This window comes from Varroa destructor, unplaced genomic scaffold (genome assembly GCF_002443255.2).
Source record: "Varroa destructor unplaced genomic scaffold, Vdes_3.0 BEIS01000001.1, whole genome shotgun sequence".
NCBI lineage: Eukaryota > Metazoa > Arthropoda > Arachnida > Mesostigmata > Varroidae > Varroa > Varroa destructor.
The window spans coordinates 74,801,734-74,815,310 of NW_019211454.1; the positions used below are offsets into that span (position 1 = coordinate 74,801,734).

Genomic DNA, 13,577 nt, shown 5'->3' on the forward strand with positions numbered 1-13,577 from the left:
AAGGATCTCATCGAAATGATCCTGAACTACAGCCAGGACATTTTCAACTGTTTGAGATTCTTTGATCGTAATAATTTAAGCTATAATATATATAGTGTATATATTAAAAAATATATAAAACTTAAACTATTGCTTTGATTTGTTACAAGATCAGGACTTAGCATCGAAAGGTCCTTCTATCGCCTTACGTTTACAATCGTCGATGATGATAATAAGTGGTGACAACTTTTAGAGTGGAAAAATTAGACATAAGATTGTATTAAGTGCCGATCTTATTGTATACATCGTTGAGCTTGCCGAGCCACAATTATTATAGAAAATAAGCGAAGTAATTTTTTGCGCTTTTTTAAATCAAGTAATTATCGTAGGGACATGTGTATTTTTTGTAGGTTTTAACTTTTTTTTTTTTTTTTTCTATTTTAAATTGTATAGTGTTTCACCTTGGGACACGTCTCCGTAAACGCGTCCGCGTCAAATATAATTTCTGTTTCTGCGAAATTTGAATAAAATTTCACTTTAGAATGATAATCCCTATTTTTGTTTATAAACCAGTTATTTTTTTGTTATTTCTGCACTGAATACAGACTGCGGAGCAGTATTGTTTCAAATTTCAAAAAAAAAAGTGATCTTGAACTAAAAATCATGCGATTTGGGAAAAATGTGCTTGTGGAAAAATGCGGGAAAAACAAACTCTTTATGATGGTACGATTATATAATAGTTGCTGCGTATAGCTGAAGAGGGCGTCCTGAAAATGTTTAAATAAAAAAAAGAAAGAAAGAAAATAATGGTATTATTAAAAAGTACAAGTTAATCAAAACAATATGTGGCATCCTCGTGCCCCGCACTCTCGCATCGGGTATGAGCGACGTCACACGTAAACAGTGTATCGTCGGTGCACTGTACTGTAACGTAAAAGATGGACTTTGTCATTGATTTCGATTGGAAATGATGAAATCATACTGACTACCTGAAGTAGCGGCTCCCGCCGCCGCTGCTGGAGCAGAAGCCATCATGAACTAGTGCTAAACTGCTAGCTCGTAGACTTATTTGTGTATAATGGATTTTTATTTTTCGAAGATATGCCACTTCAGTGACCATCAATATATTACGTGACATAGAAGGCGCATGTACAGCCATGCTACTTGTGCTACAGGAACGCGAGGGTCCGCACAGGTTTGTCCTGCCGCGAGGCGGCATGTAAAGTCACGCATATTACGTCATTAACGAAAATGTGTAATTGAGAAAATTACGGTTTTCTGTGATTTAACGGATGTAGTGTACGGCGTTTGCAGGCATGCTTCAGATGCCACAATGAGTCAGCACTAGTCATAATAGTTATAATTTGAATACCAACATTCGATTATAGAGATAGCGCGAATTTCCCTATTGGACACTGCACTTTTTTAAAATACTGAATTTAAGTTGCAAAGTTGGAAAGTGTATCTTATAAATTGTTAACTTAGTCGCGTAGGCATCTCGGAGTAGATAGAAAAGGTGACTAGTGTAGTAATTCATTGATCTCCCCGCTACTACCTCTATATATTTTATGTTGAGCCTCCACACTAAAGATTTACAAAACGGTGTTCGAATGGGGCCTATGGGTTAAGAGTGGACTACCTAAAGACATAGCTAAAATTTTTTGGCAATATGTAATTTACTAATGGACAGAACCGAAAATTAACCAGCTATGTTTTACCTGACTGAAATTCTCCGCGAGAACCATTATTCTCCCAAGTCTCTAGTCTCAAGCATTTCTTACTGCCCTTATAGCCCATGGGCTGCAGTTAAATCGCAGTCTGCATGGATTTGCATGTCCATCTGCGTACCGGTCTATTTGGCCGATAGCCCAAACGTGTGAAAATGTATATTTTATTATATATTTAGGTGCAATAGTTTTTTTCCACGCAAAAAGCGTTGAGTGAATTGTGTTATGCAGCAAAAAAGTTCGTGCAATGGATGGCCATGTTTATCAATATCGGCCTGATCGGCACTAATGCGACCAAGATGGCCAGAGACACTATCACAACTGGCCCCGCATGGTGCAGCGTCTCAGTTGTCATGAGAACAGTTATAACAACATTATGAATAATTTACATGGACCCTAATTTTGTTGCTTGAGACGTACTGTGTTTCATATAAGAAGATTAAGTAAGATTAACTTGAGCAGAAGAAGTCTGACGTCGTCCACATTGGCCAACAGAAAAAAATCTCAGGCCGTTTTTTTCCCATTGGCTGAGCTAGGAAGAGCGCTTAGTCTTGAAGACGCCAGTAAGAGGTCCGGACCTATCTCTTCTCCTGGTAGCTTTTATACGTCTTGGAAGTAGTACACTATTGTGAAGTGTAGTCCGAATGCACGTGAATCAAGTCGTCGAGGGAACAACGGACAAGCTTATCATACGTCAATTAGGTCCCGTTGACGATGAAAAAAATTATATTGGATCCTATAGTTAGGTCAAAAAACGACGTCAATGTCTTTCTCGGTAGGCTTTCGTTTAAAATGAATCTCTATATTAAGAAAATATGAGCACACTGCTGGCAATAAATTAATACCTTTAATTCAGGCTCGCAACATTTTTAACTCGATTCAGGACAGCTATCCGTCAAAACACATTATTATCCATTAAGCAGTTATTGCTCAATAAATAAATGAGTTACACTTGCTACTAGTCGCATGTAACGCTTTTGTTCGAAAGCGAAAGCAGCCCTTAGGTACTTAAGCGAAAAAGAATCTTTGTCCTGTTAGCTTAGGCTATGGTTCAAAAGTACTGCAATGACGGGCCTTCATGGGATGGCCAAAACGAGAACTGGAAAAATTTAATGTGTCTACTGCGTGGGAATAGTCGTCATTCGCTACACCGTTTTTAGCTTGTAGAAATAGGCTTTGACAATGAAGGCCGCCGTCTGTGTCTATTACGAACGGTGTACACTATTACGTATTTAGCAACTTTTTTTTATAAAGACTCGCGTCTTTCACCTTGACAGCTTTAGACATTAATCTCTCTCTTCTTTTAAGCATTATTTGAACTTTCGGCTGAGTGCAGTCAATCAGCCAGCCAGCCAGATCTTTATCTAGATTAATCAAGTATGATCGTCTTTCCTTTCTGCAAGGAAAAATTCTTTGCACCTCTGCTGCATCAGGCTCAGATCTTTCTTTCCCACTAATATATCCATTGTCTTGAGCATTGTATTGGTTTAATCTTGCAATATCTATGGATTTCTATTCTTTTTTAGGACTTAGAAATCGTTCATGTATGTTATTCTCTTGGCGCTGTAATTCTATTTCAATACGGCATCAAACGTCAGATTTTGCAGACAAGAAGTAATTCAATAGGCAGCTAGAATGCTTCACTACGTGAGTTTTGTGCCTTTAGCAGTAACACACACAAGTTAAATTCTCAATTAAAGTAAATAGGAAGGTATAGTATTGATTATACTATAACCGCCCAGGTTGTAGGCCGTATTCATTATATTGTATCTGCACTCCAGAAACACCCTAGATACATATATATGTTACAACGTATTTCTATCAAGCCAGCGATTTTCACAAACTCCCCCCTCTGCGCTCTGTGGACACCAACTACGATCACTGGTTGTGCCCTTTCTTCATGAACAGCAGAACCCGCAATGGTGGTTTTTAGAAACGCAACCGTATCATAGCGTTGAAGCGCACAAAGCTGACATGTTATTAAACATAGCAGCTGATACGTGTTTGAATGTAAAATCGATTGCACAGCGGGCTTGCAAGAATATCTATTAGAGATACTGGAACTGAACATCGAGGATAGATACGTTACAATAAAAAAGTTCCACCTAAAAACATCTGGATGCTTCTAGTGAGTTCTGGTACATCCTTTTATTTTGCATGTCGTTTTGGTTGACCCACAGGAGAAATCTACTGTGACCTAAAGGACTATTCGTTCTTCGAAAAGGCTCATGGAATAGTTATGCAATGCGATGGGCTTTAGAGGCCTTGAATGGCCATTTGTTGGCAGTTTCCTTTGCTGCAAACCTGCGCCTAATTAGAGAAACGGTTCTTCTATATCTTTTAGATTTGCGCCTTCACTCTAAGGAAGCTAGTAGCGAAAGCAGCTACAACCGGCAACTGTAAAAGCTGGCGCAGAGGAAGGACTATATTTACAAAGGCGGTCCGCAAAAAGGAAGTAGGGTAGGACTCGGTTTTAGGTTTGACAAGTTCATTCTATGCTTTGCAGCTCTAAGCTACCCTAACGTCTGGTTCTATATTCGTCGTCGATTTTACGAGACAACGCAGACATAGTCTAATCATTCGTATAGGGTAGCTTCTATAACACAGACAATATTACAGGTTGCGAAAATTTTAGTGAGATCCGTCTCGCCCAAGCAATTATAAGGTGCCACTGGCCTAACGTCATTTATTGGAATGCCCTCTCAGAGATTTCTAGATAGATTCTAAAACATATTTCCTAAAAACTGAACCTACGTGGACGCTACTAAATACACCATGCTTAATTCTTCTATCACCGCTAGCTAGTGGCATGGAGTACTGCCAACTTCCTGCAGGTACTTAAAACGGTCTTTGCCTCATGGATCTCATCTAAAGTCATGCCCAGATTAGGTCACCTTTTTTTTTAAAGTATTTTGAGACCAAAATGAATTTCACATACTTCCGTTATGTACGGCTCTACTAATCTAATACACATCAATCAATTATACTACTTCAAGTGAAGCAACACCATTTCGTACAATCAAAGCATCGGGACGCTTACTTTTCTCAAAAACATGTTTAGGAGTATCATCTACAGTAAATACATAATTGAAGTAAATGCGGCTGAAATAATTTAGGCAAATGTTTTTACTCCCAAAATTGTCTAGAAAATAGATTTTGCTCTAAGCAAACGACCCGTTGTGGGACTCATCGCCCTAACTTCAAAGTTTTCTATCGAAAGGGCACTATTAATGCGCCTTTCATTTCTGAACTATTTCTATTCTAGAGTTACAAGTTTCAGGCACCTTAAAGAAAAATAAATAAACATCGAAAACTACCGTTTCATAAGCAGCCCCTGTGCTCAGTTGCATGCAACATTTTAAGCCATATCCATTGGATATGATTAAACATAACTATGCTTGACACTATGTAGTTACAAACCTACCAATAGTCAGTCAGAGCCAAAGCGGCGTAATGCACGTAGCTAATACGCATCCCTTTGTCTGCTTTGCTATAGTAACTCTGAGCGACAAATTAGCTACCTTTGGTTTAAGACCGCGTTGGGAGCTGATGACTCAGAATTTATAGAAACGAAGCAAACAAACTGAGGACTACAGACGCTTTCAATTTAGTTATCCTGTCGTCCCACAGACATTCAAAGGGCTATCGGAGAAAACTCAGACGAGTTCAAGAGGACATGTCCTGACAGTTTTTTAAGCAATATCTGGGGTAATACTAAAAACCTGTTTACAAAGGCTGAGAAATTGAAGCTCAACTCAAAATAAACTAGCATAAAGCTGCATCTTATGGTAAATTGTGTGATTTTGCCTAAAGTATACGAAATCATGAAGCGTGTTCCCGAGTTCAGTTACCCCAGACGCATATCAATGACGTAAGGGCAACTGCCAGAGGCGACACAAGTTAGGTTATGCTTTTCGACTCGAAAAGTAAGCTGACTCGAAGACTCTCCATTGGTTCAGATCTTAAACATAAATCAGGTGGTCGTATTTAATCTCTGCGATCTGAAAATGCTGTTTTAACTATCGAAAAATGCTTACGCGTGAGAAAAAGGTTGACGACATAAGGACATACGAGTGGTACAACGGAACACAATTTTATCACGCGTCTTCGATGTGTGTGCTCGTATTTTTAGTGCCAGAGGTCCTAGATGTCTGCACAGTGGTTAATGTTAATTTAAACTCTCATTCCTACACAGATTAAAATAGGATTTTCTTATCAGGCTGAGAGAGTTGGCGAATACTTTTGCAAAGAGCGAGTTAGATGTCTGCTATTATTCAAATAATAATTCTGGCCAAAATATACATAAAGACAGAATTGAGCTCTTCAAGAATACAGATCTAAACCTGCCTACATAACATAAATGTTTGCTAATGCTTCGTCGACCAAGGTTTATCTAATCGCAGGATCCTCTCTCCGTGATTGAATCATGGCTGAAACGGTAGGTATCTATGCGCTAATTTATTCGGAAGGAGAAATTTGATTACAAATATATTTTTTTTTCTTAATTAACCATGAAAAGTTACGTTGAATGGTGAAATGTTAGCGGACCTGCTTGAATATTCGCCAACAAAGATTATAGTTTCATTTTGGTATTTGCAATTTCGTTAGAACTAATAGAACATCGAAGTCTCGAAGTATCGTTCGGCCGCATATTGCAAAAGGACCATGGCACATGAACTTTTAACGGTGACGATGGTGCACGGGTATTCTGTTTTTAAATAAGAACACGCTACGTTGTCTTGGAAGCTCGATGATGACGATTCACCTTATATCACTGTTTGTTAGGTTTAATAGTCTCATTTTTTTTAAGGGATTTCAATTCGCGTCGTATTGTCCGTAGCCCCGCGTGTCCTCAAAGTTTCTGAATCCGCCCAGAATTTTTATTCGTGTAAGCCCTCGTCTTGAAGGTAGCCACCAGTGGTTTAACCTATTTACTGAACTTACTTACATACTTAGTGGAACCAAGCGTATGCGCGATAAGTTTTACTCTTTAAAGAGAAATGCTGGAACACGTCTGATGTAAAGTGGATACGTGTATTATACGGTAACGCTTCGGGATCTTTTGAAGATTTCTCTTGCTATCAGTTCATTTCAAATTATTAGGGTGACCAAACAAAAAATATTTAGAAAGCTTTTAAAAAAGTTTTTATGGACGAGGCACTCTAAGGAGGATTAGCGAAATTCTGGAACAATTCGATATCATTCAGTACTATCTTCGTAAAGTATACAAGTTTTATACGTGCAAAACAGCCAATCGTACTAACTATAAACCCGTTTATTATTCTTCTACTATTCCCAGACACATAATACGCTTATGGACTTCAAGGCTATGCAGAGATAATAAACATACATGCATACAAATGCATATTTTTTTAGCGCAGAAATTTCCGTAACCACCTATCTATATACAATATAGCAATAGAGAGTCACTTTGAATTATTATTGTCTGAAGTTGAAGCTATCCCGTTGTCGATTTCAATAGGTTTTCTTTCGGTATATACTTTATAAGGCTCTGGATATTTGTTAATTGTTTGACTCTGCATAGTGTGTCCATTAAGCTCATTATAGGTAGAAGACAAAGAGCTTTCTCTATATCGACAAGTAGAATTGATATTAGCGCCTGCTTCGCATTGTTGAGGTCCAGTCATCTTTATCTGGTAGGCACGTAGTGCACGATAGCTTGGAGCACATACAGTATTTGTATGCACGTCTCTCGAAAACCGGTTAATAAGTTAAACAAGCAACGTGCAGGATTGAAGCGACGTTTCTAAAACTATGAAGTGGCACAGCAGCGCGGGTGTAAAAGCAATTTTTCGTCGGGGAAAATATCCTGGCTCTAATTCCTAGGATGTGCGTATCTTTATATTTTAAGCCATTTTCTTTAAAATACGGCCAATTATACCGTTGGTCTTTAACATTATTGTATATATATATCTATAATCGTATATGACAATTATTGCCTTAATTTCCTGTGGTGATGCTGCTTATACAAAAAATAACTGATTCCCGAAATTCTTAAAATTAGCGGTCTGGCATAGTCTGGTACGGCGTAGCAGTTTAGTCGTTAAAGGCGCCTCTCCGTAAGCAAGATAGTCCAGGTTCAATTCTTACTCTGGGTCGTGTATGTATTTTCCGGGCCAATGTGATCGATTATGTCTATTAGTGATTCACCAGCAAGCATGCCTCCGATGATGCTTTAAGTGGTAACCTTCTTTCTTCAACATTCTAGCAACTGTTCACGAAAAACTAAATAAAATGCCCTCATGGACTCAAATTGTTACACTTAGTTGGAAGTCAGCTAGAATTAGAAACTATTTTTTTTGGAGTAGATTTGCCACTACGTTCATGTCGGGATGGAAATACACTACCGTTAAAGTTGCTTTTTGCCCTAACCATGTTAAGTGCACGCACAATTTTAGTATTTGCAGGAGCTGCTTGGGGCTAGCTGAGCGTTCATGAAGGAGCCGCGATGGAGATACTTCTATGAGTATAATAACGATTGAAGTAACGGTTGCCCGCTCAGCAGATGTTCCATTTTGGGCTTTATATACGCGAGTAAAGCATATAACGAATGTGCAGTGTTCTCTATTTGACAGAATGTTTTTTATATCATTTAGATTCTACCCGCTTTCTTTGTAATCGATCATGGCACAGAAGTGTTCTGCTAGCCCTTCAAACGGTAGAAAAGGACCATTAGATCTCTCCTGCTAGCTTGATTATTTAAGCTGCGCTATTTTTTTAGCGCATGCGTAAGCGTCCGCCAGCATCATCAGCCGTCGTCCTTATACTTAATAATAACTTCTTATTAATAATAAAATGATAATAAAAACTTCTCGTTCTCGCACTCTTGGTGAAGGCGTTCGTTGTAGTCAGTCTGTGAATCTGCACAGGCCAACTTCAAGAATGTTATACCTTGTAAGATACCTCTAGTGCCAGCCCATATAGCTTGTATGTCACTTGTCATTCAGCATTAACGGGGTTTTTGCGCAAGCGTTGAATGCGTTAGGTATTATTTATATTGTGTAAAGTTTATTCGCCAACAGAGATGTTGTTATTACTGTTTTTTTGCGACTATCTGTTTGTTGAACCATGTGCAGTAAGTTCGCCTTCATTATAGCCCCATGTAGGCGATGGTGTTGATAGTTGAGTATGCCTTTCATGGTTTTACTGCATGTCTGCTCGAATTTAATTTCTAGTATGTCCGTTGAAAGGGTCGACTTCGCGTATCTCTAAGAAAACTATGTCAATCAATATCAAATATTATCAAGCAGGCCTTTGCTTCATCAATAAAAGTCTATCTTTTATTTTTAGAAGACATCTTAAAATTATTAGTTTCTAAACGGAAGTCCAGAAATGGCAATACTCTGTCTGTTTAATAAAGGATGCATGGGTGCGTCATTCGCGAAAGTACCTAGATCTATTGTGCTCGCTAAGTTCGGTTAGAACCATTGCAGGACCCTGATTCCTATTTTTTTTCCTACAACAAATCAGTTGTAATTTAAGCGAGATATGGACGGAACCTTAGCTCGGATTTAGGCTTTAGAGACGGATGTTGCTGGCAGAACAAAGTGCATTCCTGACACCTACGTTACTTTATCTTTCCCGTATATGTTATTAATGTTTGTATTTAATGCAATTAACTATATTGTCGTCCTTAAATCCTTCAATTCGTTTCTTAAGGAAAGCACTTTAATGTCTATAGAAGGGAGATAAATCTGCAAGCTATGATACTGGACATTATTTTCACAAAGCAAACAGCGGAAGGACTATGTATTACCTTTAACAGATTGCTCAAATGTATTTCTTTCAACAATTGTCTCTCAAGGATGTTATATTTCAAGCTAAAGGGATATTTCGAAAGCCAGAGCATTTAGTAGTTGAAAAGAAAAGATTTTGATGTATTTCTGTAAAAATGTACGGAACGATTACATGTTTTATAAGTGGCGATAGACAGAATTGGTGGCATATCACGCTAAAGCAAACGTTCAATTATACAGGCTTCGGTATTTAGTCTAGCGCAGGTATTGTCCATATAACTTCATATGCTTCGGCCATTACGGCTGATATGGATTCTCAGTGATTAATGGAAATGGCGAACGCACAGTCTGTTAAACAGCCAGGGCTATTCAACTACAATAACTCTCCACTTCGTAGGACGAGAATTACGGTGGGAAAAATACAGGGATTATTTTTAGCTCTCTCTTTCCCGACAGACTCAGTAAATATTCATACCACGGATAAGTATTTTTTTTTAAATATGTATATTTCGAAAAGTACTAATTTGTGGTAACTATAAGCTTTAGTTATGATAAGAGGAGCTATTGATAATTTCTTGACAATAAAATAAAATAAGCTCCACCATAATGTTGAAATTTTCTTTCGTGACCTGATAAACTCTCATACCCCAAAATGATACAGCGACGGAATAAATAAGTTATCAATATATTTAACCGGCAGAGGGTAATAAATAATGATGATGCATAACTTCGATGAAAAATAAGAGGACTGTAGTTATGAAAAAATCGAAGATTTAAAGTTTACTAGCTCTCGTATCGTGAGGACCAATCTAATACAATTAATGTATGAATTTGCGTCACGCAGAATTTGAGAAATTTTCGAGAATAGAGCACACGCGGCAGATGTCTGCCCTGTCATGCGTTCTTCTTCCTTTTTTAGTTTCCCAAAACGAAAAGAGTTATGGAGGGTAAGTTAGCACCTACTCATTTATAATAGAACGTGCTTAGTTAGGTGCAGTTTCAATCATGGGTGAATCAGCTCCCAAAAATTAATGGAACTTCCGAGTATGAACTTAAGGGCCCGATACTAGGCTTTATACGTTCGAGTACGGGAATCCACTGGCTTTTTAGGACGATTATTGCGGCTTCCGAAACGAATTTGCAGCCGGCGAAGGCAGACGACGTGAAGGGGGCATCCGATACTGCCTCGAGCTTTTTTGCAAATGTTTTGAAAAAGTATTAGCTGAATATGCATCCACAACAATATGCAGTAAAAGTCGAACGGACTAAAGTCCTACGAAATAGTAACGTTAAGGCCGATGTAAAGGAAGCATGCTCGTAAGTATTTCAAGATTTTGTAAAGATTATTGAGAGAAAAGGGGGTTTATTAGACGCCTACTAATTATAAATCAATTGAAGGATCTTCATTAAAACGATCTCTAAAGCCACCAAGGGCACTGGGGTAAACAGATTGTTTTGTTGTTAATGAACTAATGAACAGCAACATTTCCGGCCAATTCTGGTTCTGTTCACAAATCCTGTAGTAACAAACAGGACCCTAGTAAAGAACAAATTCTGCATAAGGTGGCCCGCTTATCATCCGAATAAGTTATGGTGTATTGCTGCCTGCAATGTCAAAAGATAGGGCACAGAACGCTGTACTCTAACCAGGCCGTTCCGACTAAAAGGTGCCACGAGCGTTAATTATTAGGACATGTTCTGAAGAACGGCAAAGATATAATCGCTTGCTAGCAAGATTCCGATTTAAACGAATAACGCACGTCAGTCGACTGAAATGCCGGTTCCCCCCGAAGGCAAGCTGCAGAAAACGAAAATTTCGAGATAGCAATGAACGCCAAAAATAAAAGATACCGGAGAGAATGTAATAGCAACTCTGTTCAGTGGTGAAAAGAATCTTCGAGGCAGTGAGTAATCTAAGCGACGGGAGTAATACTTTTCACAATTTGCTTGGAAGAGTAGGGTTGATTTGCTTCTTATCACCGAATTTATCAGTGGTCTACGGAATAATCAGCACGATAATTATCGTTGGCATAGCGTATGTAGAAGGTCTACATGAGTAGTGCGACGAAAAAAGAGTTTACTTGGATACAGTTTGTAAGCATAGCTCGCATCTACTCTTATTACTCAAGTTCTAATAGAATTATACAGTATCTGAACAGGATCTTGCGGAATCGATAAATGGCCTAGAATAGGCTCTAATGATCACTGTCGAAAGTTTTAACGCTGTATCAGAGGCGTGAGGAGTCTGTAGAATAGATATGAAAAATCAAAAAAAGAAAATGTGGGTATTAAGATTCTTGTTTTTTATATCACGAGCCTTTCGATCAAGCTGAGTTCACAGGCTTGAACCTTAAAGAAGATATCCCATCTTTAACTAGAAAAGAAGGTATGCAAGCAGTAAAACGAATCAAAACGAGAAAGCCGTCGGCACTGAACGAGATTCCGGCTATAGTCACAAGCTCTTCTTTGAAGGATTTCCCAGACGTGGTCGTTGTGTCTGCCGCACAAACTCAGTTCAAAGACAGAGTTCAAACCATATTCCACTAGCGTGGGAAAAACAGTAAGGATCTCTAGAGACCTATATATTTATTAGGGACACTGGCGAAAGATATAGAAGCCATAATTAAGCAAAGACTCAGAAACCTCACCTAGGAGAGGACTCTACTATGTGAGAGTCAATATCGCTTTCGGAAACGCAGCAATCGGTTGAAGAAGGCTAAGGTGAGGAAAAGGTCGATTAAACCAAGAGAGATTTTCCTTAAAACTGCTTTCAATAGTCTACTATGGCGAAGAGTGCTCACACGTTTTTAAGAAAAAAAATCCCCAGTAAAATGTCTTTCTGATTTTAAACTCTCTGCAAGATTGATTGGTAGCCAACTAGAGAGATTACATGCCCTATGACACTAGAGGTTTCACAAGTCCTGAATCTCCTATTGTCAATCCTGGTGTATAATGAAGTACTAAATCTAACCAATTTTTCTTCAGGAGCGAAAATCATTGCCTTCGCAGATGGCCTCGCTTTCCCAATTTGTGCCCCAACGGTAGGAAAATTCCATGGAAGGTCAAACCGAACTCCGAGAGAGATGTTGATACAAATCAAAGAATACTGGCTGTCTTTGGCCCCTACGAAGTCAGGGGCTATACTACTTACCGACAGTAAAAATACCACTTGGACAGCGAAAGGATGAACCTAATAAAAACGGCAAGATACTTGGGTATCCAACTCGATCACGCAATGAAAGGGGTGCACCAAGCGAGACGCCACAAAGGCGACTCGAACTTACATGAATAGCGCTAGAATACTACCAAACATCCACGACCCTTAGTAAGGAAGAAAAGACTTCTCACGACGGCAGTATCGGAATTGATTGCGCTTTTCGGGGAATCTGACTAGGTATTCCTCAAGCCTATGTGGGTCACAATTAAGAAATTACTTTATGCTCGCGTTTGAGATTAAGCAAGCGTACCGTACCGCGCTGTTAGCACAAATACGACATTGATCCTGGCAAGTACCATTCTCTGAAACCTAAGTATTAAAGCTTATGCCCTGGCACGACCCGACGGATGATGTGCAGCCAACGTGTCGAGAATGCGGCAAAAAGGATAGGAGGCAACAACAAAGCATATCATCTCCTACAAATAGACCTAAATTGCACGTTCTGGTGGAAAGCTCACTACCTAGCGCAAATTCTCACGGATCACAAAACTATCTCCATAAAAATGGTAAAGCTTCATCGGACATCTGTATTTCTTTGCCTCACAGGTTTGGGGGCTACGGTACATAGCAAGCTCATTCGCACTAGAGCAAGACATGATAGGAGAGATTAGATTATTTCTAGGAGACGGCATAGGTGTCTATACAGTAAAAGTAATCTTAAAGGAAAAAGGACGGTTCGTAAAGTTACGGCCGTGCAGTGTAGCAGAACGTACTTTTTCAGGTCTAGGGGATACAAAAAGGGTCATACCTCTGTGTAGTTTCCTACACAGGGGTATGACCCTTTGTGTAGTTTCCTAAACATTGGAAACCTGACCGGGATGAGCCGTCTTAATAATCCGGTGGCACCAGCTACTCCCGCCCGTCAGCCTGAAGTACCGTTAGATAAAAGACCGCGTT

General features: G+C 39.0%; 1 protein-coding gene across 4 annotated transcripts in view; it reads left to right on the forward strand.

Annotated features, from left to right (window-relative positions):
* LOC111243316 (acetylcholinesterase-1-like) overlaps positions 1-13,577 on the forward strand; it is a 103,007-nt gene that overhangs the window by 71,081 nt on the left and 18,349 nt on the right. The window lies entirely within an intron of this gene.